Source organism: Anopheles darlingi, chromosome 3 (assembly GCF_943734745.1).
Source record: "Anopheles darlingi chromosome 3, idAnoDarlMG_H_01, whole genome shotgun sequence".
Taxonomy (NCBI): domain Eukaryota; kingdom Metazoa; phylum Arthropoda; class Insecta; order Diptera; family Culicidae; genus Anopheles; species Anopheles darlingi.
Window position 1 is genome coordinate 5,760,417 of NC_064875.1, and position 26,124 is coordinate 5,786,540.

Genomic DNA, 26,124 nt, shown 5'->3' on the forward strand with positions numbered 1-26,124 from the left:
CAAATCGATTCCGTTTGCAATGAAATGGTCAACATGCTAACATCAACACACTCTCCGCTCGATTACTCGTCACTGATGGGGTAGGGGGAGCTAGAGAGAGAGAGAGGGTTTCCCCGCCAGAAAAATCAATTTTCCCTCCGATCTATCCGGAATGGACGCGGCTAGATCGGTGTGTCCGACCCACCGACCGACCGACCACCTTGCCGGCACCGCATTCGCATTCGCAGTAGAGAGAAAATCGCGAAATGAATGGCCAGAGTGCCGATGATGGGCAGCCGGACTCGGAGTGTCGGGACCGTTTGGTACACGGTACGGTTGGATCGTGTTTTTGTTCGATTCAGCCAACGAGCATCATCTCTCGCGTGGCCACCGGTTGTTGTTGTTGTTCTGCCGGTCGGTAGCCCAATACCCGATACCAAGCCCAAGCGGCAGTCCCTAATGGGCAGGAAATGGAGACGCCAACCGAGCTCCTATAGTTTGCGAGCACGAAATGAAAAGAAGAAACCAACCGAACGAGGGGCATTCCTGCTGGAACGCGGCACAATGTGATAGCACTGGCGGTGCGGCGAGGAGAAGGAGAGGGAAAATATTTCGCGCATCCTTAAACCCGTTCATTCGCCAACAGACAGCCAACACCGGAAAAGCTGCGGAACGATACCGGTTCGATCGGGAAAGGCACGCGCTAGGAGTCGTGGGTTCCCGTGGTCCCGTATTCCCGTAGGTTCTGGTCCGGCGAAATGAAGCCCGCAGCACACAAGGAAGCAACCACTTGGAACGTGAGCGGAATTCGTTCCAACGGAAATGAAATTTAGGTTCTCCGGTACCAGGGGCCTCGGGCATAGCACGGGCCTCTGCTACCTGGCCACTCGACCGATGGTAAGACGATACGCCAGCGCTGAACCAACGTGGTCCGTTTTAACGCCGGAGTAAAAGGAAGGAATGAAAGAGGACCTCACGGAGCCATCGTCCGTTGTTGTCCGTTATGTAATTGGCAGAGTCCTGTTCCAGTGTTGGAACAGTTTAATACCTTCGTCGACGATTCAACTACATTTTCAACCCTCCACAGGAGCGTTAAGGATCTGCTTTATCATTGAGGTGTTTAGCTTCGTCTACTTCAAACACTCCATCAATCGCGATCTGCGCCTTGTGCCTCGCGCCTTGTTTATCAAGGTCGCGAAGTGAAGCAATTTGGATGCCAGTAAAGCTGCGCTAATAGGTCCGGAACACTTCGAGACTCCGAGGTGAGGTTCACGCACTGCCAGCAGCACACCGAACGGGATGCGAACAAAGCGCCCTCGCTCTCTCTCGCTCTCTCTCCTCGGCCATCACTTCCAAATACCACTTAACGGTCGACATGATTGCTCGCTTTATTCATCCATCAAACCGCGCGGCCCCGTATACACTCCGGCCAACGAGCATTCATCATCGGCATCTGCAATTTGCCAGTTTTTCGGGCGAGTCGCGGGGAGAGTGAAGAGTAGGGATGAAAATGATTATTGATCTAATCATTGTGTGCCGTTGTGTGCGCGGGGAAGAGGGGGGTTGATGATCTTCACCGTGCTCATTATCGTGCCTCTCCAGCCTCACCCTCGGGTTCTCTCGTCATCGCTCTGTAGCGCCGGACGCAATGAATGAATGGAATGGTAGTCATTTCATGCATCCATTAGTATCAATGAGCTTGGCGCGATTCTGGGCCCCGGTCTTAGGCCACGTGGCCCGGTTGTGTGCTGAATGCATCCACGCTGAACGCACTTTAATGGAAAAATGTCTGGCAAGTGCTCGAATATCGTCGTTAAATAATCGCCATAATCTCGCGCTCTACAGCACATTCACATTACAGCAACAATTAAGCAGTTTACTTAAGATTATGGGCCCTATTGCGAGTGTCTTGTCTTGCAAACGAGACTGCCTTACTACTGCTGAAAAAACTTAGCAGTCTTGTATAGCTTTTATGAATGAACTTGTGATTTTTTACAGCCTGATTTCAAAACAAATACTAATACTACCAAATTAATCACCAACACAAGTAAAACCCAACATCCTTCGGTCCAATGGCAACGCGACTTTCAGTCTCGTTTTCAAGACTCAGAGTCTGGTAGGTTTTGGCACCAGACTCTGAGTCTTGAAAACGAGACTGAAAATGGTATATTTTTTCGGCTTGGTCGTAGTTGCCATTGGAGCGAAAGATGTTGGGTTTTACTTGTGTTGGTGATTAATTTGGTAGTATTAGTATTTGTTTTGAAATGAGGCTGTAAAAAATCACAAGTTCATTCATAAATGCTATACAAGACTGCTAAGTTTTTTCAGCAGTAGTAAGGCAGTCTCGTTTGCAAGACAAGACACTCGCAATGGGGCCCAAAATTCGTACGTATCATCAACCACTAGACACCACCAGTACAAGACAACGCACTCCAGCGCACTGTCACCATCTTCCGGTTGGGTGGGCGGTTTGTAATACCGGACCGGACCATCCCACGGCTACGGCCATCGATTCTGATTTGATTGAATAGATGGAGTCTATGTTTATGTATTTATTTTACTTTCGTATCATTCCATGTCCTAGCCGTGTCCTCTGGTCATTCCGCTGTCAGTAAATCCCCGTTTTATTGGGTTGTTATGTGGGGAAGCGAAGTGGGACCGCCTCGACTGTCCGCTCCTAGGATCGAGGGAGTGGGACCGCCTTTCGAGGAGCCGGGAGGATAAATGGCGCGAGTCATGGCATTGCTCCCGAAGGGCAGATTCACGACTGATGGCAGCAGATGGCTTGTCGGTGCGGTGGCGGGCGTTGCGACGTTCCATGCAAACAATCATGGTGGTCTGCTACGCCTCCGCCCTACCCTCCACCGTCATCTGTTCGTCAGAGTGAGCTGAGGCGAACGGAATTGGTGCTCCGGGCAGCCCGTGGCTGGGGATTAACCAGAAATGATCAAACTTTATGCCAACCGCACATGAAGTTGACAACCCGCACAGCCGCATAGCCGAAACTTGGGCAACAGCTTACAACTCCGCCACGTCTCTGTGTGCTGTGTCCTGGCGGCCGTTTTTCCCGTTCACCGCGGGACAGTACACTTCCCGCATTGGTACCAGCAGCATCGGCAGCAGCTTACCCGCAGCCTGTGTTGCGTTACAGAGCTCGTGGAGGGATGAAAGATAATGCGAACCTTTTATTGAAGCAGCACATAACCTCCCCATTGGCCGGTATGGCCATTGATTTCGGAGTCTCGGGACCAGAGCAGCGCATTTTGGAAGCAGGGCAGATCCTGCACGGGCGCAGCAAGATCAATCAGCTCCTGTGTTGCGCGAAAATTCATTCGTTTCATGTCCCACACCACAAAACGAACCCAGGATCTGGATTATCGGATTAATGCTGGATCGGCATCTCGTTTGCAGAAAGTAATATTTAACCGAATGAAATACGAAGCGAATCGTATATTGGATCGATGTCAACCAAAAACTTTTGACTTGTGCCGATCATCCAAGACACCATTGGGCGTTGCCACTCGATACCGGCTTCCGGTAGGACGCTTCGCTTCGCGAGAAAGTTTGTGTGCAAAGTTTCGTAACTTTCGCGCTGGCCAAGGCTGGCGAGGCTTCCGCCACCGAAAAGAGGATCCATCCGGGAGTAACGCTGAGACGATGCCAATGATTTGATGTGTCATCTGGCCACAACGTCCGCGTGCGCGAGAACCAAGACTTCTTCTCTTAGCTTCCAGCTTGCCCTGCGACGATGCTGCTGGTGGTGTTCCAGATGGCCCGGGAGCAAACGAATCACCAGCACGGGTACGAGTACGAGCACCAGTCGAGAACGTTCGCCGGCGATCGGTTTCGGTACGTTTCCGATTCCGCTCGGAGGCTGCCATTTCTGGCTGGTGGAATGTGATTTCTTGTTCGTATCCGGTTCTCTGACTTCCGCAGCTATCGCGCCAGAGAGTAGGGCACCTGACCGTTCGCTGCTTCGCCTTCGCGTCCACTCGGTGGTCCTCCCCCCGGGGTGTAACATGACGACAGCACATCCCCATGGGACTTCCACTTCTGATGAGGTGTGGATTGAGCAGAACAAAGAGAGGGAGAGAGAGAGAGAGAGGGAGCAGCACAATCGACCAGAAGTTGAGTTATAGAGCGAGAAGGATGAAAGAGAGAGGGAAAGAGAGGATGAAGCTTCGAGCGGCCCCCAACAAAAGTCACGCTCTCGACGGTAGACATTCGAGCCCATTGCCTGCCCGGCGCTGCAGCGACATATCCGGCAACCCTTCGTTGGCCCTCCTGGACCCTGGATGCCATTGAATTCCGCTGAATGCAATGGCACCCTGCAGCACGTACGATCGGGTGCGAAACCGTTCCGTCAGCAGCACATGTGTGTGTGTGTGTGTGTGTGTGTGTGTGTGTGAGAGAGAGAGAGGGTGTTTATGGGTGTTTTAGTTGGATGAGCATCCGCCGCGTCCACCATCACCACCGTCGCCATCGTCAAGTCGAGAGGAAATGCCAACCTGTTTCCGGTTGATAAAGTCGACGATGTCGACGTCGACTTCTCGTTGGTATAGGTGGCCTTGCCTCGTGTGGCTCGATTGAGGAATGGGACGCGTCTACGAGCGGACCGAAGGTGCAATCGTCTGGAAGGATTTCCCATTTGGCCGGATAGACCCGATGATGTACCGGGGACCCCGTGATCGTTTCTCGTGCTTTATTCCCGCAATTTATGAGCTAGAAATTGTTTGAAAAATCATGCCACAGGACATCGGTAGGTTTGGCATAATAAAAATCCGAGTTTAGCGCCAGTTTTTCATGGGATTTGAATGAGGTAATTTAATGTGCGTCTTGCAGGGCAGAGAATGAGAATTTCGTAAAGGAATAGGTATATTTATGTTACATGAAACATACACGCCATTCTGTACTGTGATTTCGCACTCAAAGGAGAACTATTTAAGTGAACTCTCTCTCGGTGCACTCTGCCTTGCTTTGTGGAAGGTCTCTTTGATGGATACAATTTATATTGGTTAAGGTTGATGTCACACACAGACACACACACACCCGGTTTGGCCAAGTGTTAGTGCCCGAAAATTCAATTTACTCTCACATTAGAACCACTTACCCAAACGGTGGTCAGCAGCTTCACAAAAGGACTACCTCGTATGAGGTACCTCATCATCACCAACATCAGGACCTCGACACGAGCGGCAACATTATTTGCAGCGGCGCATTTGTATGTGTGTGCGTGGTGCTGTGCTTCTTCCAATAAATAACATTGTCCCCCGGTAGCACAAAATGTGACACAAAAATAGTGACCGTACGGTTTTTTTTTCTACCCGAAACGAAACGAACATAGCACAAACCTACCTACCGGCTACACGTTTATGACAAGTGAATTAGTTTCGATTGTGCATCGGCTAGCTCGCCAAACCAAAGCCATCCCCCGCCGGCGGGTGGGTCGCCTAGTCACCCAGGCACAGCAGGAGTTCCTGGTCGGCCAGTCAGGCCAGATGAAATCGGGATCGAGCGGACGAAGGGAAAATGTAAGCGAATTGAATTATGTCCTCACCAAATGGTAGCCGTTTTGTCCGGGTCGGTTCGCTCCTGTTTTTTTTTTTCGAGCAGGGAGTGGCTGATGCTGATGCTTCACCAGGAAAGTCTCACTGCCGGCAGCGGGCCTTGCGAAATGGAATTACATCGCTGAGTGGCGCGGTGCTATGCTGCGAAGCTTGCTAGTGCTTAATGTGGCCAACAATGTGCTTCTTTGCGTTCAAAAATATTCATTGAGGGGTGGGAAATGAAAGAGAATATTGATGCTGTTGGGGCCCGTGCTGCTGTAGCCTCGGGAAATGGAAAAACAATGTTGTAAGAGTTGCTGGCAAAACTCGGGCTTGCCCCGGTTGAATCTCGTTGAAGACAACGTGAAACCGAATTACTTAGGGCGCCGAGCTCGGGGGGAGGGCAGTTTGTTGAGGGTGAGAATTAGAACGGGAAACGAAAAGCTAAAATCAGGGCCTTTTTCCGGGAATCCGCTGAGCGGTGGCACGAGCTGCGCCCCAGTGTTTTGTTACCTGTTTCGGGCTCCGAAAACACCGAAACGTGTTTCCTGGAAGTGAAATGAAGGCGAGCGCTGGGGAGCGGCCTGTGGTGGGGGGCCTGTTGGAATCTTATCAATATTGTTCGCCATCCACTCGAACCCGCTGCTCGGTGGTAGTGATTTCTTTGAGTGGGGTGCCCCGGCATCAGCACAGCATAGAGCAGCACAGCAGGTGTCTGTGTGGGAGAGGCTACGCCTTGAGCTGGCCAGCAAGAGTAGATCCCGTCTCGGTCTTGGTCTTGGCATGGAGCGCAATGGGGATGATGAGGATGAAATATGCATGCATGTTGCTGTTTATTAGGTCATACCAGTAATTAACTGGCTGTGCTTGCTAATCCCTTTTTAATAAAGGCCAACGACCGGTAGGCGCGTGCGCGCGCGCGTGTGTGTGTGTGTGTGTGTGTGATGGGATGTTTTGTACTCGATGGAGGCGCATGGTGTGTTAATGGAGGCGCATGGTAGCTCATGAAGAAAAAAACGTTGGTGGTGCGTTGGTGGTGAGTGACAGACCATCACGGCACATTACGCCCTTATTAGTATCAGAGATGAAGAGATGTAGAGCAATAGAGAAAGAGAGAGAAACAGAAACTGATGAGCAACCGTCCGTTAAGCACTTGTTTCATAAGGATTGTCCGTGCGTTCGTGGAAAATCCTTAAGCTGTTGCTTGTTTCGGTTCATCTACCTCCCCCTCCCCAAACCGCTACAGGAAAGGTCAAAGCGATCGTAGAAAGCAAGCTAGCGTGGCTAGCGAGCCAAACATGAGGCGGCATGGAATCAAACGATGAGCTAATGCCCACTGGTGATGGTGGCAGCTTACTCGATAATGTTTGTGTTCTGCTTGCAGCCCAGCCCAGCTCAGCTCAGCTTTTGCCCAATTTTCCATTGGCAGGCATTTGGTGTCTGTTACGCTATAGCGTACCATACTTACAGGGGAGTGGCGAGTGGCCGTTGAGCCAGCAAAAAAAAACATCGCGAACGGTACTTTAACCTTGATCCCGGAGAAGATACAGTAAGCGCAAATGGTGAGCGTAGCATTTAAAGGTCTTCTGCAAAATAGATGGAGGGTGAAAAGGAAAAAAATGAAAGCGAGAGAGAGAGAGAGAGAGAGAGAGAGAACTGCTGCTGCTGCCCACATTATGCTGGACCAAGATGCCGGTTTGTTGGTTCGCCCAATTCCTTCCCAGGCTGTGGCTGTGCAAGTAGGGTCGAGGATCTTGTGAATATCTTTATTTTATGTGCCATCAAACCTACGCGTTACGATTTAATAAAGGAATTAGCTTCGAACGAACATCAGCACCACGAAAGAGGACGCCGTCCACGTGCACGCGAAGAGGCTCTGCGTTCTGTCTAATTTCCGCACCCTGTTCCGACCCGACCAGACCGGACACCGACTCGACCGGCGCACGGACAGCGAGCAAACACATTTGGAGGGGATTTAAGGATGCTTTCAGGGCCGGTCGGGCTGGTGGTACTTGGTTATTGCTTCGGCGAACTGTCGAGGCGGTGTTTTGTCTTACCCATCCCCAAACCATCTTGTGTGCACGAGTGTGCACGGCACGGCTTTTGCCTTGTATTGCGTCTACGGAGAGATCAGCTTCGGCAGTTCGGTGAAGTGAACCTTTTCAGGCCGTTCGTAATCATCGCCATCGCCATCGTGCTTGTGCCTTTTATGCCCCTCTCTTGTTGCTGTTATATGTGTATGCGGTCGGCGGAATCGAGGCAGTTGAATTCAATCGCACAGTCTCGGCAATGGTACACCTCTTGTTCTAAATAGAAGGTACACGACGTCGTCTCTAAATGGTGGTATAAATGGGCAGGTAATGGAGTTTGTTTTTTTTTGTTTTGGGGGAAGCAAACCGTGTTTAGTTGTGGTTTAAGCTTTCTCAGTTTGAACACTTGACACTTGTTTGAAAATGAATGTTGAGGTCTGTAGATGTCGATACACAGAAGGTTAGTGTATGTTCAGGTTAATGTTATCATGTCTTTTGATACGTAATTGATCCTACGTAATGCTAGAAAGACAGTGTACTATTCAATTTCCATGTTCGTTGGCATTTCCATGAGTTGTATTCATTTTAGCAGAAAGCATCTCTGAAGTGAAATGTACTGCTCTCCTTGTTTTTGGTTAGTAGCAAGTAAGTAACTAGCTCCATAAAGACTAGACACCCTTTTTCGGAGAAATTTGCACAGCACACGAGAGAGCTAATTGGAAAGCATATATTAGGCAAACCGTTTGTCCCCTTCTCCCGTTGCTTGCATGTCTCAAAGTGCTCGTAAACTGCATTAAACTTGACCATCCTTGGCACCGAACATGATTTCAACGCATGTACATCATCATGTACAGCAGCGGGGCCCCAGCCACAACGCTGCGAATGTAATAAAATTGTGTCGGAAACGTGCAAAACGTGCGAGTCCTTGGACGATGAGTTCGGGCGCACCCGCACCTAGATTGGCCATGCTCCCATTAACCGCTTTGTATGCTGTTCCGTTGCAATTTCCCAGTGCACTTATCGGAGTGGCCCACACAAGTTTGTCTCTCTCTCATTCTCTCTCGCTCTCTCGATCGCAAAAGTTGGTCAATGGAGCCACCGAATGGAACGAGAACGCTCAACGGAGGTCACAAGGCAGATAATTATACAGCAGCACGATAGCCGCACACGGTCGGCCTCTGCTCAGCATAGCGTAGTGCAGCGTTGTGCTTAATGGTGGCTATGGTTGATGGTGTTGGCCAAATGTGCAGCGCTCCCGAGGATACTTATCAGGCGAGCGATGGTGGAGCAGTTTTCGCTCGAGCTCGGAACCATCCCTAGACGCGATGGGTGGCGATAGTGTATGCTGGTCAACGTTTGAAATTCGTTTCCTTTTCCTTTTTTCTTTCTTCCTTTCGCTCACGCGTTCTCACAGACCATGGATTGTCCTTACCATCCTCACCATCATCAGCTCATTTCCTGCTGGTGTCAGCCTTATTTACAACGAGAGTGATGGTGACTGGCGAAGGCTCTCCCCCACCTTCCATAACGGTTGGTAGAATGGGGTATAATCATAAGTCGGAAGTGTGACCACATTGGCCGGAGAGTGGGATGTGATCGCCGCTAAACCGTCCCACCGATTCATCCATCCGCGTCATCACAAGCTGTGCGTGCGTGTGTGTGTCCGTGTGCTCTGACCATAATCGCTGCGACGAGGATTGCGAGTTTGTTGGAAATGTTATAGCTGTGGGACTTTTGGTTGTCTACTAGGGGTGGCTCACCGTGGGCTTGGAGTAGCGTTGGTTTCATGCTTCGTGAACTGGTTTTTGGACGATTGCGTTTTATTCTTATCCCCGCCGGTCGGCCGTTGGTGCGTGGGGTTGTCTGCAGACACCTTCTTCACCTTATCCGCCCCAAAAAGGGACCAAAACCGTTGAGCTTGACCGTGAAAATGGCTGAACAGGGCAAGCGAGGCTTCGCACAAATGTGTAGGAAGGACTCGAGTTCGCGCTGGGCAAAAACGAGAACACAACAGAAGCACCACGAAATGGGGCATATTTTCTGTAAGAATGGCTTGAAATGGATGCCCACTTCTTAGCTTTGGATACAATTTTTGGAAGCAGCCATAGTCTCTGATATTATATTATGGCGGAGTGGCATAGTCTCTGATATTATATTATAACCTATAACATTACGTTAAGTACATATAAATCATTAATAATATACTTGAGCACGATTAAGATCTTGAATTTCACAAACAAACGATGCTATTGAGCAATGAGCTATGTTTTATTCTGAATTCCGATTTGTTTAAACTATTGCTCGGACAGTGGCTATAAAAAATATGATACGAACGGAGATTTCATCGGCAGTTGAGGTAAATAGCTAACGAAAAAGCATATGGTGACGGCGTTATAATTTATATTACTCTTGAAATTTAATGAATCATAAATTGCAATTGAAGCACTTCAGGCTGACATCGATTTGAACAAATATGCATTGCTTGTTGCCATATATTTAGTGGGTATTTGCAAATTCCAGAAATTATTCATCGCACACTATGGCAGCAAACAACTGTTCCTTTGAAAGAGGACATCGAAATGGCCGCTTTTTTCCTTGTTATCCCCTGATCGTAACATCGGACGTAATGTCTGCGGCCGCGAAATACCAAGAATCTCAGCTCGAAAGCATGCAATTAAAATCATAAAAATGAAATATTTTAACGTGGTCCATTTTGAATTTATGTCTCCCTTTCCCTCCCGTCTGGCTGTGTGAGAGCGTTTCGACGTATTTTGATTATGAAATTCGCACGAAACTAAAGTCGTCGTCCCCGATTGAGCACAGCTCAGCGCTTCACGATGGCCGGAATCCCGGTTTCCGGAAGGCATTCCGAATCGTGATGGTGAATCGTCTGCCTGGCTGGCTGAATTTCGAGCAAAAGTTTTAATTGAATTCTATAAACAAACTGTTCTGGATGTCACCAACGGTGGAACTTCGTTGACGCATGGTACCGGCATGGATCGATTTGCTATTTGTGCAGATTGGAGTTCCTCCTCCTCCTCCTTATCATGTCAGCCAGTTCCCGTTTTCGTTGACCATTTCATCGCTTTAGAGCTCCACCGAGGGCCATCGTCGTCGTCGTCGTGTTTGAAATTGGAACAGATTTCGCTCCAACATCTTATGCCATGTGTTCCACACAATCCCCTCTGCTGCGTATCTACCCTGTCCTGTAATCAGAGCGTCGATGGCGGTAGTTCCCGCACACCCGGCTGGACGACGGATTTGTAATTCGGTTGAAATATTATCCCCGATGCTCTTTTCCTCGGTAGGCGGCAAAGAAGGTCGGTGGCCAGTTGTGTCCAATTACAGAGGGAAAACTTTATCATCATCGTTTTGTGCCACAACTACGACCTGACCGGTCAGTTCGGTTGCACCACCTGGTCGGTACGGTTGAGGTACCGGGAGTGCTCGATTACTTCATCGGTTTCCCGGGGACGTTCCCTGGCATGTTAGCAGTTCAGGCTTCTTTTCTCGCTTCTATTCTGCGTACAGCTCAGTGTTGGTGTTGCGGGAAAACACCGAAGCACAACTTGAAACCCGGAATGGCCACTCATTTGTCCATTCTGGTTTCGAGGAACTGAAGTCGGACTGGCCAGACCGGACAGCCGGAGTTGGATTTATTGTGCGAAATGAAATTTGACTTTCTCCCGGGGTCTAGCCTCCAAGTGAAGCGCCTTCTCTATTGCTTCGGCATTATTGCTTTTCCGGGAAGAATTACAAGCGGTCAGTTAGTGTGTTCGGCGTTAGGACGGTATAGTTTCAGTCAGCGGCAACAATGAAATGAAGCATGCCGATGGCCAGAGGGACTCCGCCTGGTGCTTGGGTGTGTAAATCTAATAAGAAAACTTTCATCGCTGCAATTAATCATACACGTGGGAGGGCAGTGTGAGTGGAGTGTTCGTTGCCACTGCCAGGCCGCTTGCACGATAGCAGCAGGCCAATCGGAATGCTTTAGCCAATAAGGGGAAAAACATTTATCCTGATACAGCAACGTACACTAATCGAATATCTTTCCTCTTTATTCGCTTCACTAGGCAAGTCGATCTTCTGAATCCCAATTAGTTTGCCGTGAAGAACGGTTGAACGGGAAGACTTTTATAATTCGTGCAGTTAGTGGAATGAAACGAAGCCAAAACGAAAGCATTATAACACTTGAAATTTGCTAGACGATCATTTTTGATGTTTTACTGAAAGGGGATGAGATCATTCAGAGCACCAGCGCTTGCCAAATGCGGCTATCTGCCAAGTCTCAGATAGCTTCTGAAGCGTCGGAAACTAGTGATGGCCACAACAGCACCGAGACCGAGGGAGAGCATCCCAAATGGGATGCATTTAGAGCAGGTTTGTTTGCATCCATTGTTGGAGACCCATTAATTGTGCAACGTTCCCATTGCCTTCATCTGTCACGTCTGCCTCGACTCCAAGTTAGCTTTGCAGGTCATCCTGGCGAGTGTCTGGAGCGAGCTTTCCGCCCCTCGCATCATCCATCGTTGGTGTTTGAGTTTTCTGGAAATTTAATATATTCATCCCGTTGTTCATGGTCTCGGCTCGTTCACAAGAAAACAGGAGTCGGGCTGGGAAAACCGGGGAAATAGAGAGGAGATCGTTGTGCAGTCCCGTGGCTCGTACCACATTGACATCATCTTTCGCTCATCCATCACCGGACCGCTCCGGACCGAACCTAAGGAAAGACACTCCGGTCGGTGTTTGCTGGTGCTGGGAAGCGGGAACAGGAACACGAAACAAAAAAGAAGAAAAGAAAAACACACAACCGGGGCAAGAACATTGCAGGCACGTGATGGTGATGGATACTATCAGGTTGCCAGGAACATCAAATCATATTTCACTTGCCCTCTACCACCACTCCCATCTGGCTATCTACCGTTCCTATCGTGCTCCTCGGCTGGTGCAGAGATGAAAGGAAACAAGTCTTTCCCGTTGGCGAAAGACGCGGAACAGGCGGAACACCGGGGGCCCCGGGTAAAAGGGCTAACCACTCCCTTGGCGCAAACTTCGGCAGCTGTCAGTGCTGCGCTCAATCTCGGTTCCGGTGTTTTATCCCACGCGGGGTTTTTTTTTCTCGCGTTTCTCTCCACCCCGGCAAGGCGCTACGGGGGCTTCAAATTTAATATCCAAACTTGCCAGACCATTCCAGGAGACTACCGCCGGCTGGCCGGCAGTGGCACCCGGACAGTTAACCGACGATTAATCTGTCCGGCAATCAAAAAGACATTGTTAAGCAGCGTATCAACCTTGGCAACCGCCGGCCGGGTAAGGCTAAAACTGTTTCTCTGTCCCCTTGATGCATCCTTCGTCCGTGGCCTCAAAGGCGGCGACATTGGAATGAACTGGGTTCGTTCGTGACACGCCAGGTTATAGTCGATGCCATCGTCGTTGTGTCTCACGGTCAACTTGACACGTTCCGTCGTTTCACCCTTTAACTAACCCCCTGCCGCATGGGGCTGAAAGTGACGCGAATGAAAAATGAAGGGGGTGGCCGAACAGGGGGCGTTGGCACCTTGCTGTCTGGTGCATGTCCGATTGCGAGCTGGGCGTGTAGTGAGCGCGCGTGCCAACGCCTGCCGCTTCCACTGCCACTGCCAGTGGCCAGCATACTTCCACGGATCTCGGACCGACGGAACGTGCTTAAAATGTGTTCTGTGCTGGCAAGCAGCAGCCTCTTTTTTCGTTTTTTTTTTTGCATTTTGCTTCTGCTTAATTTGTGGCTTTCCTGATGTCCACGCAATACTTGAAGGAGCACCAGTCCTACCTTTATCCGGAACACGGAAAGGCTTTCAGCGGTCTATGGGTAAACGGCTATGATCGGTTTGCATTTAATGTTTCAGTAAATCATTAGATCATTCGACAATGAAGCACTTTAGTTACATATTCAAGAACTAGCAAGAAAATGAATTTAAATCTGTTGAACATTGGAAATGAACGTGAGGAATTTATAGAAATAACTAAAAGTACTGGTCGCTTTTTTCATAAAGAACATTTAAACCCCGATTTAAATACCTTTACGTCCCTTTGGAGGACCTTTCCCGTATTTATATCCCTCATTGTATGCTCACTTGAGTATTACATGGGATAAAAAGCGGGATAAAGCGGCTGCAGCTCCACACTAACACTGCCATTCCTAATCGACTCATGCCACTCTGGCCACTAGCGAGCGCCCCGGCAGAGTAATAAATCGTCTGCTGGCCAATTCAGTTACCTCGCCCTGGCGCGCCGAACTGGGCAGAGCTTCCAATTTACCATGTTTTTAATCCGATTTCCGAGTACACGAACAGGAATGCGCGCGAACCACGGTACCGCATGCCAGGATGATGTACGATTATGGCAAGGGGGTGGGGGCTTATGGTCCTTCCCCCCTCGCACAAACCGGCGTGGCACACGACCTACAAATTATAAGAATAATTTGAGGACCGCTCTGCATGATCGAAAACGGAAGAGAGAGAGAGAGAGAGAGAGAGAAACGAATATCGTGTCGCATCTGCAGCCATTCTCCACCTTCCCTCTTCCCTGGCCACACACATACACACATGCCCAGGAAAGTGGAAAAATAACCAGCAAACAGCAGCATGGATGCCTTGATGCAGTTTGCATTGGGCGAGCAAATACAAATTCAATTACCGCTACGTTCCCACTCCGGAATGGGAACCGCACACGCACACACACACACACACACACACACACACACACACACACACAAAGGGAGACACGCACGACCACCAGAGCTTAGGGGCTGGAAGGATGGCAGGGTGCAGAGGGTGGGAAGGATTTGCAATTCACACAAAGTTTCGTGTCGATTCGATTTCGGTGCAAACAGGTTGCAGTAATGTTGATTCGATGCGGCCGTCAGGGGATGGTGCTCGTAAATTATGTGTTTGCACATTAGTCCCCGGGTGACCCGGTTAACAAAAAAAAAAAGGGCCGCTCCACAAACATACGCCGACCGATTCCACCGGATCCGGAAATGCGACACAATGGTCCGGAGTTTTACATTTTGTCCGATTTGCAAATGCAAACCTTCGCATGCTCGCTTGTCCAGGACATTTGCATATATAGCGGCGCTCCGGTTACTGCGGCCACTGCAAAGGGCCCAGCCCTTCGTTGAGCAGTGTCAGTGAGTAAATCGAGACGCAACATGAACATGGCCCGTGGCTGGGGTTCTGGGAATGATTTAGAAGAGTACAAGGACAAGCAGAGAAGATAGCAACACACAGACACACAGAGACACACACTGGCACACCCTCAGTGGGAGTGTGTCACGTAGTGGTGGTTAGGAGAATCATTTCGGTTATGTCCCATTCGGTTAGGATTAGTGTCATTTGTATAGCAGCTCCATCATCGGTCCTCTATCGCAGCAGCAGCAGCAGCACTCGAGAGCAGCAGCATATTCCAAGACTGTCAACCATCACGTCCTCACTGACATAGGCTGTTGGTTGGTTGGTTGGTTGGTTGGTTGCTTGGTAAAGCTTTGCAATGATTGGCACGAACAAGTTGTTGACCCAAGGAGGCCATGGTATCTAAGAGCGACAGAAGCTACGCTCGGATAGCATTCACAATGAGGCTCAGTGAGGCCCATTATTGGTGATAAATGTGCGCAATAGTAGTGTGCATTTTCATGGAGGGCGAGCATGGATTGAATGTGTATTAACGCGCGTTACCGTAAACACCTGACATGCCTGACATAACGTATGGAAGGCATTAGGAGCGCTTACAATAAGGCATAAGATTCGAGTAATAGGGCCCCATTGCGAGTGTCTTGTCTTGCAAACGAGACTGCCTTACTACTGCTGAAAAAACTTAGCAGTCTTGTATAGCATTTATGAATGAACTTGTGATTTTTTACAGCCTCATTTCAAAACAAATACTAATACTACCAAATTAATCACCAACACAAGTAAAACCCAACATCTTTCGCTCCAATGGCAACTACGACCAAGCCGAAAAAATATACCATTTTCAGTCTCGTTTTCAAGACTCAGAGTCTGGTGCCAAAACCTACCAGACTCTGAGTCTTGAAAACGAGACTGAAAGTCGCGTTGCCATTGGACCGAAGGATGTTGGGTTTTACTTGTGTTGGTGATTAATTTGGTAGTATTAGTATTTGTTTTGAAATCAGGCTGTAAAAAATCACAAGTTCATTCATAAAAGCTATACAAGACTGCTAAGTTTTTTCAGCAGTAGTAAGGCAGTCTCGTTTGCAAGACAAGACACTCGCAATAGGGCCCTTTATATCGATCGCTTGTACATTGTCGACATCAGGAAGAGGTCCTAATGAAGTGAAGCGGAGCTGATTATATTGGCCATCGTTTATGAAGAGTGCAAGATGAGCGACTTGTTTGATTATTGCAGATGTGAGAGACCCAATGAAATGCCAACTAATATAATCTAATGGTGTCTATTTTGGGGAAGAAATTTTTTTCCCAACGACACAGTTTTTTTCCTACAATTCTTTAAAAGACAATACAACAAAGACAATTTTGTCAATTCCTACTATAAATGTAAAACTTTTACTTCGTGTCACTTTCTTTGCGGCTGTGCATCGAGTTACCTTTGATTGCACTAAGCGGTGTCAAATCCTTTGATGAATTTGTCCAAGTAACCTTTGATGAATTTTTTTTCATTTCTTGCTTGCCTGCTTGGTTTTTCGGGTTTCAACTAAGCACGATAAATAGATCTTCAAACAGAACGTTGAGCGATTGGTTTAAAATTGAATTTTAACCAAAATGAAATGAATAGAGCTTTTAATTAAATGATAAACTTACAATTTGCGTTGCTTCTGTATTAATGTCACCTCTTTTTATTATTAGTTTTAACCGATCCCATGCCATAATCAGCTAAATTGCTCTCTAGATGCATATTTAACTGAAAAATCGTTATTTTGGCGATATGTTACACCTGCCAACACAACATAGCAGCATGGATTTATTATTAACCGGCACATGACCTGTCGCATGGACCGAGAGAGAGAGAGAGCGCTACGGCAGATCTACAGCTGATTTACGTTCAACTCGGGCCCTGTAAACTCTCGTCACACCCTTCTAATATATATATTTTACTCAAAAGCTCACTGCAGTGGTTATCGATTGCGGTAGAGCCAACCGAGCAGAAACAGGCTTCCTACCAGCAGATCCAACAGTCATTTCGAAACAACAGTAATGTCTCTTCCTGGCCAATCATACTATTCTGTACAACCGACAAACTCGAGACTTGAAGTACATAACTCCGACACTTTTCGTTATTGATCATTGCATGCTCTCGCAGTTGTCGCATAAACATAAACCATCCGGCCAGCACAGTGTTCACTTCGGTTCATGTGCTTTACCTTGCGCGGTACCGAACCGATGCTGGAGTGCGAAATTTATAATTTACAATATTTTCCTCTCCAAATTTCGAGATTGCATCTTTAGTGCTTTCCCGTTGCCTGTCGCCCGTTTGCATACCGGGCACGTTTAGCGCTCAACAATGCGAAAAGACTTTTCACACAGCACCACCGCCCACCGTGTCTGCTCTTCCGACCAGCGACCACGCCTCGTCGCCTGTTTGTGCCTGTGTGCGAGTGTCTGTATGCTTCAGTGTTCCAGTCATGTCCTTGACTGCACAATGTGCCGCTGCTATCGTGTGCCGTTGCTGCCGTCAAGCTTGACATCCGCTCTCCTCGATCTTTCGTACGTTCCCTCTACCGTGAACCACGGACCACGAGATAAGGTAGTGCCACGTTTGGTTGGTGAGAAGAGCAGAACACGTAGAGTAGTACTTTGCTTGCTGCTGTTGCTGCTGCTGCTACTGCTGGTGCTGCTTTTACCCCGAATCAGATAGCAGTACCGGGAAGCAGTAGCACCCTCGGGGCCGGGGACGTGGAACGCCGGAGGAACTTCTTCATTTCAGCGTCCCAGTTTTGAGCCAAACGCCACGAAACCCAAGGATACGCGGCAGTCACAAGGATGCGCGGCAAGGAACGGGACCGTCTACAATGGTGAACACTTGCGAAGTGATGTTTGGAGCATTGCGTGTGAGTGCATTTCCCTGGCAACTCCCACCGTAACGGCGTCTACACCGTTGACCGTTTTGAAGCCGAGAGTCACATCAGCGAGCGAAGCGAGTCCCACAGGTAGCAGCACCGCTACGCCCTGGAGGATGCACTCGAAAGTCACGACGAAAGCAATGATTTAATCCTCTGTACGGGATGTTGAAACTAACCTTGAATAACAGCGGCAGGAACAGGATTTTCCCTTGAATGCAGTCGTTCGTTTGATTGACGGAGTGTTCCATGTTTACGTTTGGTTTCCTCGAGCACTTTCTCCACTGGCACGACTCCGCTATTGCTGGAGTGGATGCTTTCTTATGCTTATGGCACCAGTCTGGGCGAACAATGCCACCGTTTTGGCCTTAACCGCCTTTGCCGTTCACTTAACGGAAGAACAAAGCAAAACTGGGTCGCGACTGAGACCCTTTGCTTGGTTTCCGCATTGTGAATCAAATCATCTAATTGATAGGAATATCAATTGAATCTACAATCAACCGATCCTATTATCTTTAAGATCTGGAGCATCGTGTACGAATTCACAAACGCTGAACTGTAAACGCGTCATTGTGTAAAGTGTAATATACTATTACAAAGCGAAGCAACTCCGTGCAGACGCATTCTGTTTAAGTGAAAACACCAACAGGACAGCTGTCGCGGCGAACACTCGGGCGTGCTGGGGAGGTGTTGACAACCAGGGTCACCCGGCACAATATCCATCCATTTTCTCAAGCAGCACTGACTGTATGTCACTGTCAGGGCCACCCACAGTGGCGCAGTCACGCGGCGCGCACATAAAACCGTCGGCAGCCAGTCGAAGCCGCGTGCTTATGATTTATGGTGCAATGTTTTGTCAGCCGGAAATTGATGATAAGTGCATACGAGTGCGGGCTTAACAATATCGAAATAATTTCCATACCACCTGACCCCACCGTTGCGCGACAAACACACACACACACGTGCGCGCACACGTTCGCCAATTACAGTGACGGGGGGGGATCATAACGTGTGTATACAAAACGATGACAATGACGACAAAGAGGTGGAATGGATGCGATGCGCTCCGCTGCGCTACTTGACGGTATTTTAGGGGACTATTATACCGGCGATAGCTCATTTACACACGCTGGTGGGTGAACTGCAGAGCATGGTAACATGGAAAAGCGGAATGGACGACGAGTGCTTTTTGATCCTTATCTGGAACATTAAATTGATTCATTTCAACTACAACGACAATCGCGATAGAAAATGTTGTCCGTTCGGTAGCCACTACTTTTAGCTAACAGTTTGTTAATTTAGGATTTAAATTGTAAGTTAAGTATCCAAACAAGTATTACAGTGACCGGCATAAGTAAAAGCCCACCCCTAAATTTTTGTAGATTTTCGACTATAAATCCTACATTTTCTATCGTAAACGGCAAGTGTTGTGTTTTTCTTGAAGGTTTAACATTCCTCTTTCAGTTTCACTAGCTTTCATCTCGATTGGATTGATAACAAATTTTTGATAAATGTTTAAATGAGAGATGGTCGATCACAGATGTGACAAAAGTAAAAGCCCACTTTACAATAAATATTATTGTGACTCTACTAAAGCCCTCTGGTTAGTATATCTTTGTAAGGCCTTTAGTTTACATCTGTTTTAAAGTTTTAGGTTCCCCCCGCCCCCTTCCCCATTATTGGTTGCAGTAATTTAATCCATCAATCGTAGTAGTTCCAGTAGTAAGTCGATTGGGCACGGGTTTTCGCTAAAGGAATGGGTGTATGGGAGGAAACAAAATCGTTTCATGCCAGAAATCTTCTTATGCAGCATTGATTCAATCATGTGTCTCAACAGATATTAGCAGAAAAAATATTATTAGTAGGGGATGCCTTTATGCCATCATGACTAATCACCAATGTTCATCAGATTAGTAAATGAGATATAAAACCAGACGTTCTGGGAAGACGAATGATCGAACAAATGATACAAACCATTCCGGAGATTAGGAAATCGTTAGAATTAACTATCTATTCCATCATGAAAACCCTGTCGCTGTCTATTTTGGAGCAAACTATGTCACATTAGAATAGCTCTACATGAGTACAAGAGTGCGTATGCTAAAAGTCTTCCGTTTATAAGCCAAAAATATGGTTAAACATTTGAATTTCACCCGGAAATGTGTAACCAAGTTAAAAGAAAGCTAGAGCAATGTTCTATAGTCTGACAAATCATAAATGGAAACATTTAATATAAACTATCACGAAAGAGATTGGCGAAAATAAACCATGGTTTGCAAGAACGTAATGTACCGGTCATAATCAAGCACGGAGGTGGTAGTATGAAGTTGCTGGATGGATTTTCCATGGCTCTTGTGGACAATTTAAAGAAAATGATGGTATTATGGGTTGCGAAAATTATGTTGACACCCTTAATAACTATTTGATGGACTCAGTACGAATAAGCCCATTTAAAAGCACTTTTGTTATGCAACAGGGCAGTGATCCTAAACATGCTGCTAAAATAACTAATATTTTTTAATGTTCCCGTGTCACTCCCCTTCTCAAATGGTCTTCTCAAAGCCAAGATTTTTAACGGATCAAGAATTTGTGGGAAATTTTAGATAAAAATTTCATTAAGAATTATGTTATTATCAAAAAAAATATTTTTTTGGAAGTTATTCAACAAGTTTGAACCTCAATACACCTGAAATCGTGTAGACGTCATGCCAAAACACCTTTAACTTAAAATCTGAGCTAAGGATGGACCATATTAATTGTTAAGGAAATTTCATTGTAGGTGGGCTTTTACTTTTGTCACATCTGTGATCGACCATCTCTCATTTAAACATTTATCAAAAATTTGTTATCAATCCAATCGAGATGAAAGCTAGTGAAACTGAAAAAGGAATGTTAAACCTTCAAGAAAACCACAACACTTGCCGGATACGATAGAAAATGTAGGATTTATAGTCAAAAATCTACAAAAATCAAGGGCTGGGCTTTTACTTATGCCGGTCACTGTATTCAGCACAGATATTATACCTTTTGTCGACGGAGAAAAAGTACAAAAGATTTTCGACAGGTTTATGCGAAGTTAATCATATATCCCACGCCGTTTCGGTCATTTTTCATCCAAAGTATGCTTCTAAACTATTAACTGTTATCGATTGTGTTGTCCGCCAATGGTTTAAGCCAATGGTTTGAATTGTTTCAACAGGTCAACCCAGCATCGGCGTATCTTAGCAACTTTCATATGCCGCTTCTAGTTTTGATCGACGTTTCTGAGCCGTTAACAAAGCCCTTCCCTACACGATTCATAATTTAATGCAAAACGTCCTTTCTTTGCTTTGCTCTAAAACATGCAGACCATTTCTGGACAGATGTGCTCATCTAGACGTCACTAACCGCTCATGAAACATTGTCTTTTTTCTTTTTGTTCAAGTAATATCTTTTTTATCTTTTTGGTTCGTGAGGGAAAGTTCGTGTTGTTGCTTTATGCTTTGTTTGCATTTTATACTAATCCCGCATAACACAAAACGATGCACCATGAAAACTGTCTCCCAGGCACATGTTTTAAGTCGAATCACGACTAAGTGTCCTCAATGATAAACACATTTATCGGTTTGGTGAACCAATACCACAATAGCTGATCCGATAGAACCATTAACCCGAACTCACTGCTATCGAGGCTGCTGTAAACATGCAGCCCTTTTCATTTTAATAACGATCCGACCAGTTGGAAGGGGGGAGGGGAAGGACGGAGTAAGCGGCCTTGGGCCTAATCCCCGGATGCCCGAGCATTGGACCTGGCGACCTGCGCGCAGCATGAATTGTGATAATTTTATTAACATATTCATAACCGAACAAACCCCAAATCATTCCCACAACCACACACACACACACATACACACAGGCACACAGCAGCCAGCACACATAATCACACGTGGCAACGACAACAGCCTGCCGGTCGGTCCCCGATTGACCCCCGGTTTGTGCTGAATGCATTAAAATGTCCCAAAACCCCCGTTGCCCCTCTTGCCCTTGGATCAACCAACAATGATGCCGCTTGACATGAAAACGGCTGCCATCGCTGCTGCTGCTGTGGCTGCGGTCTTATTTAAACGGATCATATTAAATTCCAACCTATTGACCCAAAGCTAAAACCTCCTAAGATGGCCCCTTATCTGCTCCGGACCCGGTGCCAAGGCTGCGGTCCGGTACACTAGCCTCCAACCCGTGACACCACCGCTGGACCGGATGGGAACCGCGCACAGGAAAAGGTAAAATTTAATAAATCCCTTCCTTCGCCAAACAAAACCTTGGTGCCCGGTGCTGGCGGCCTGCAGCAGCCCTTTTGGCGAACAAATCCTTTCGCCCCCCCCCCGCCCGACCTGTCTGCTCCGGTGGCCACAAATGGCAAGACAATAATGGACCGGTCCCGGGTACCCGGGACCTAGCTGTCTGGTTTGAGAGGGGTGAGAGAGGGGAGAGGACAGTCCTCAGGAGCCCTTACCGTTCCCGATGATTGACAGAGCTATCTAATTTTAACAACGTTTGTGACGTCCATCAATCCGACCTATCAACCCCTCGGGTACCGGCCAGTCAAAATGTCATTGTGAATGATGGAGGAGGTCGCATCGAAATCGAGAGCGAGAGAGAGAGCGAGAGAGAGAGAGCGACAGACTGGATGAGGGAATGAAACATTAAATACCTCAAGAAGCGCATTTACATTGGCTTATCTACAGGAGGGGAAGGAAACAAAGGTTGTGGCCCAAAGAGAGGTAGGCGTTCGTTGGTTCATTACACAATGGGTAAACAGAGTGACAAGGTCAGAGGGTGTCATCTTAACCTATCAGTCCAACCCCGCGGGTTGCCGATCCAGGACCATCCAGTTGCAATATGGTTGGAAGGAGCAAATCATAATTCAACTCGGCCACATATTACGTCTTCCGTGTGACCAATCGCGGATCTAGTGAAATGATAAAACACAAAAACACGTCGAGATGATCCGTTCAAACTCCTTAAAACATGGAAACAACCGCCAAAGGTATTTTGGTGTTCCGGTAATAGGCGAACACGCCAGCCGATTACGAACCGTGCCACGTGTCACAACAGAACGTTGAACCATTGAAACCCTCAATACATATTCAATTCGTCCTCTATTCCCTCGAGGAACCGAGCATCAGCGTATTGGGCGCCCGGCCTGTGTCTGACGTTCCAAACAAAGTCGCACCACAAGAGGTAAATCGAAAACATAACATTTTCAACACAACAAAATAAAACCCATGTAGCATTAATATGGTAGAATGTGATATTTCCCCTTGGGGGTGGGTAGGCGTCTGTACTGGTTGTGTCACCGAGTGAAAGGAAGCGATCGAACGAACGAACGAACGAACGAACGAACGAACGAACGGCCAACGGCAACCAGGCCGCAGGTTGCAGGCTTTACAATTCAATCGCACATCGCATAGCACGAGCATAAGGATGATATTCACCGCACACGGGCACCGCACGTGGCGCTCATTCACCTCGGGTGTGAAAGTAAATTTGCTCCAAAATGGGCTCGTCAAATATTGACTGCTCATTCTTGCGACACGCTCCACAAAGGTCCATCGGTACGAGGCAAAGGAAGTAACCAAGAACCTCTTACAACCGCGAACGTGCACCGTAGTAGGCCTCCCGAATTGGCGACAGGCGGAGTCTTGGCCCCGGAATTCTGTTCTGCGCGTGAACGTTTGTCGCTTGCTAAACGGTGACTGGGGCTTTTTTTGTTAAGCATTTTGGTCAACTAAAACACGGAAACAGCGCAACAATAACAAAAAAAACTGGTTATGTAATTCTAGTGAAAAGTTGCACACCGAAACAACAGAGAAAACACTAAAACTCCAAACTGTCGCCTTCGGTAACCTAGGAAACACACAAACACACGCACACACGCGCGCTCACATGATGACTGTGTGGTTGCTGGAGGAAAAACATAAACCAACAAGCACAAGGGATGGCTAGCCTAGGTTGGCAATATGTTTTCCTTCGCCAACCAGCCAGCCAACCAGCCAGCACCACCAGCAATGTAAAGAGCGAGCAGCATAAGCAGCGAACCAGCATAAAGCATTCCCAACGGCGAGCGGGCTACGAAGGCGGCCAAGCAACCGTTTGATGATTCAAAAAATGCTGGATGTTGAGAAAGTATGACAACAATTTGCAACGATTACATTGTTTCAACCGAGCGAGAGAAGGAGAGAGAGAGAGAGAGAGAGAGAGAGAGAGAGAGAGAGAGAGAGAGAGAGAAAGTAAAAGATGCAGCAACAAGGCCAGAAGGGGGAAAAGGCGAAAACGAAACACCAAAAAACATAACACAAGGGAAACGCACAGCGAACAGGATAACAACGAGAACGACGACGACGACGACGACGACGACGACGACGACTGGTGGCCGACATAACCCCCCCACCGCCCAGCGCTCCTCGGTACCAGGTATAAAAATGGTCGGTGGTGAACACAAAGCTACCCCACGCCACGCTCGTCGACGCAGTTGAAATTCAGCATTCACATTTTTTAGCGGAATTCGCCCGGACAGAGAGCGCTCCGTCGGGAGTGGGAAAATGGGTTGCAAATTTGAAAAGCGAAATCCCGGTGTGTCTCGTCCACCCTTCGTTCGCTCGCTTTGGTGTTCGATGGTTCGATGCCATTCTTTTGTAGTTTGATATAAGGGAATTGTTGGCTGTCATACGATACTGTTTGCAAACAAAACTACAACAGCATTAGCGCTGGTCCAGTTTGCACCTTAAATGTATGCCTTTACCGTTGGCTAAGTAATGGAAGCTTTATTAACTTTTCTTTTCATTCGCAGACTTTGTACTTGACATTTTTCTCAGGTATATTTTATTTTCCGTGGAAGTTGTACTTAGATATACTAAGTTTATTTACCTCCAAAATATTTTGCCTACATTGCATTAGTTTTTTTCATTCATTATTTCCTTTACTTTGACTATTCCAGCACTGTAGCCCTTGTTTCATTTTATTAATCTAATTCAATAATTAGTAGCAATATTTGCTTGAGCATACGCACCACATTTACTTTTTCCGCGAACTGTCTTGTTTGTTGACGAGAACGGCGTCTTTTTCTTTTGGTCTATTCGAATTTCGGAAAATGTACCAAAATACACTACTCTTCAAGTTCAGGTTAGTAAGTCTAGCAATTTCTTCGCCTTTCATCGTAAAACTCACGAGTAACATGATTCAGTCGTATTTACTCATATTACTACGAAGTAATAAAACTAATCAATCTGCACGCAAACCACACATTCACCGTTAACTGCAAGGCGAACAGACAGTGCGAGAAGTGTGGGAGTCTTGCGAGTTCTTCTCCCCACGAAGCTACATTTAATTTTCCGAAAGGACTACTTTCCTTACCTCGAACAGCAATTCGAAAACCGACTCCCACTTTTCAACAGAAAACCCTGTATCAACGTACCTAACTTATTTTCGCTTTTCTCTGTTCCGTCCTACATTCCGTAGGTGTTCCTGCGGTTAAGGTGAGTGATGAAAAGCGCACGTGACTTTGAAGCAGCTCATTAGCATGCCAGCAAGTTTCGCCACTTTTCCATCGCTGTTCGCTAGTAATTACTTCTCACTTGGTGAAAGTTTTTATGAACTACGAACATAAACTACACTGTATTACTACGCAGTTGTCCTAGTGCTTTTAATAGGAGTCGAAACTCCCATCGAAAAATCCCATCGTTTCTAATAGTGGCAATTACTAAAAATTGTCTGCATTTCATCGACTCTCCGCTGAAACTGAATCGACGAACGATTTTTTTTTCATTAGGGCATGTGCGCCTAGAGCGCCTAGAAGCTTAAAATGAAGTAAATATCAAACGAGATGTCCCAGCAGCGCTGCACCCGCACCTTGTGGTCGACGGTAACGTCTTGGTCGTCGTTAGCATTAGCGGAGGCTCCATTTGCTCAATTAATCTTTCATGAGTTCGATCTTTTTTTCTCTCCTTGTTCTCTCATTCGATCCAAGCATCCGCTGCAAGGGACCATGCGGTCTGTTACGCGCAGAGTAGAGCATCGCATCACATCGCATCGCATTGCTACTACCACAGGGGCAATGCGAGAAGCAATATTTTTCCATTAATTTCCATTTCTTCGTTATTTAATTTCTATGATAATGAGCCTGTCCATCATCCAGGGACCGACCAAGTCTAGTCTGTGTGTGGGTGTGCGTGGGTAGCCCGGAAGCGGAACTACGATAATAGATCGGAACCGATAGTCAAGCCGGTGGAATGGTAAGCTGCATCAAGTAAGCTCATCAGGTCCCGGTGACCTACGACCACAGTCCATTTGGAATAGTAAGGGGCGCACCATTGGAAGGACAATGTGTTCAGTGACTGGAACAGGACTGGAACTGAACTAATCGTGCATCACTACGACCACCACCGGGCAAGGACTTACCTTATCAAATGAACAGCGGCTTCGTGGGCTCTTCTGTGCGATTCCATTTCGAAAGCAT

At 47.3% G+C, this 26,124-nt stretch overlaps 1 protein-coding gene across 1 annotated transcript in view; it reads right to left on the reverse strand.

Moving 5' to 3' along the window:
* Nucleotides 1-26,124, reverse strand: part of LOC125956281 (muscarinic acetylcholine receptor DM1) — a 44,786-nt gene extending 18,662 nt beyond the window's left edge. The window contains exon 1 of the mRNA XM_049688002.1: nt 26,067-26,124. The gene's annotated coding sequence lies outside the window, so the exon portion shown is untranslated. The remainder of the gene's footprint in view (nt 1-26,066) is intronic.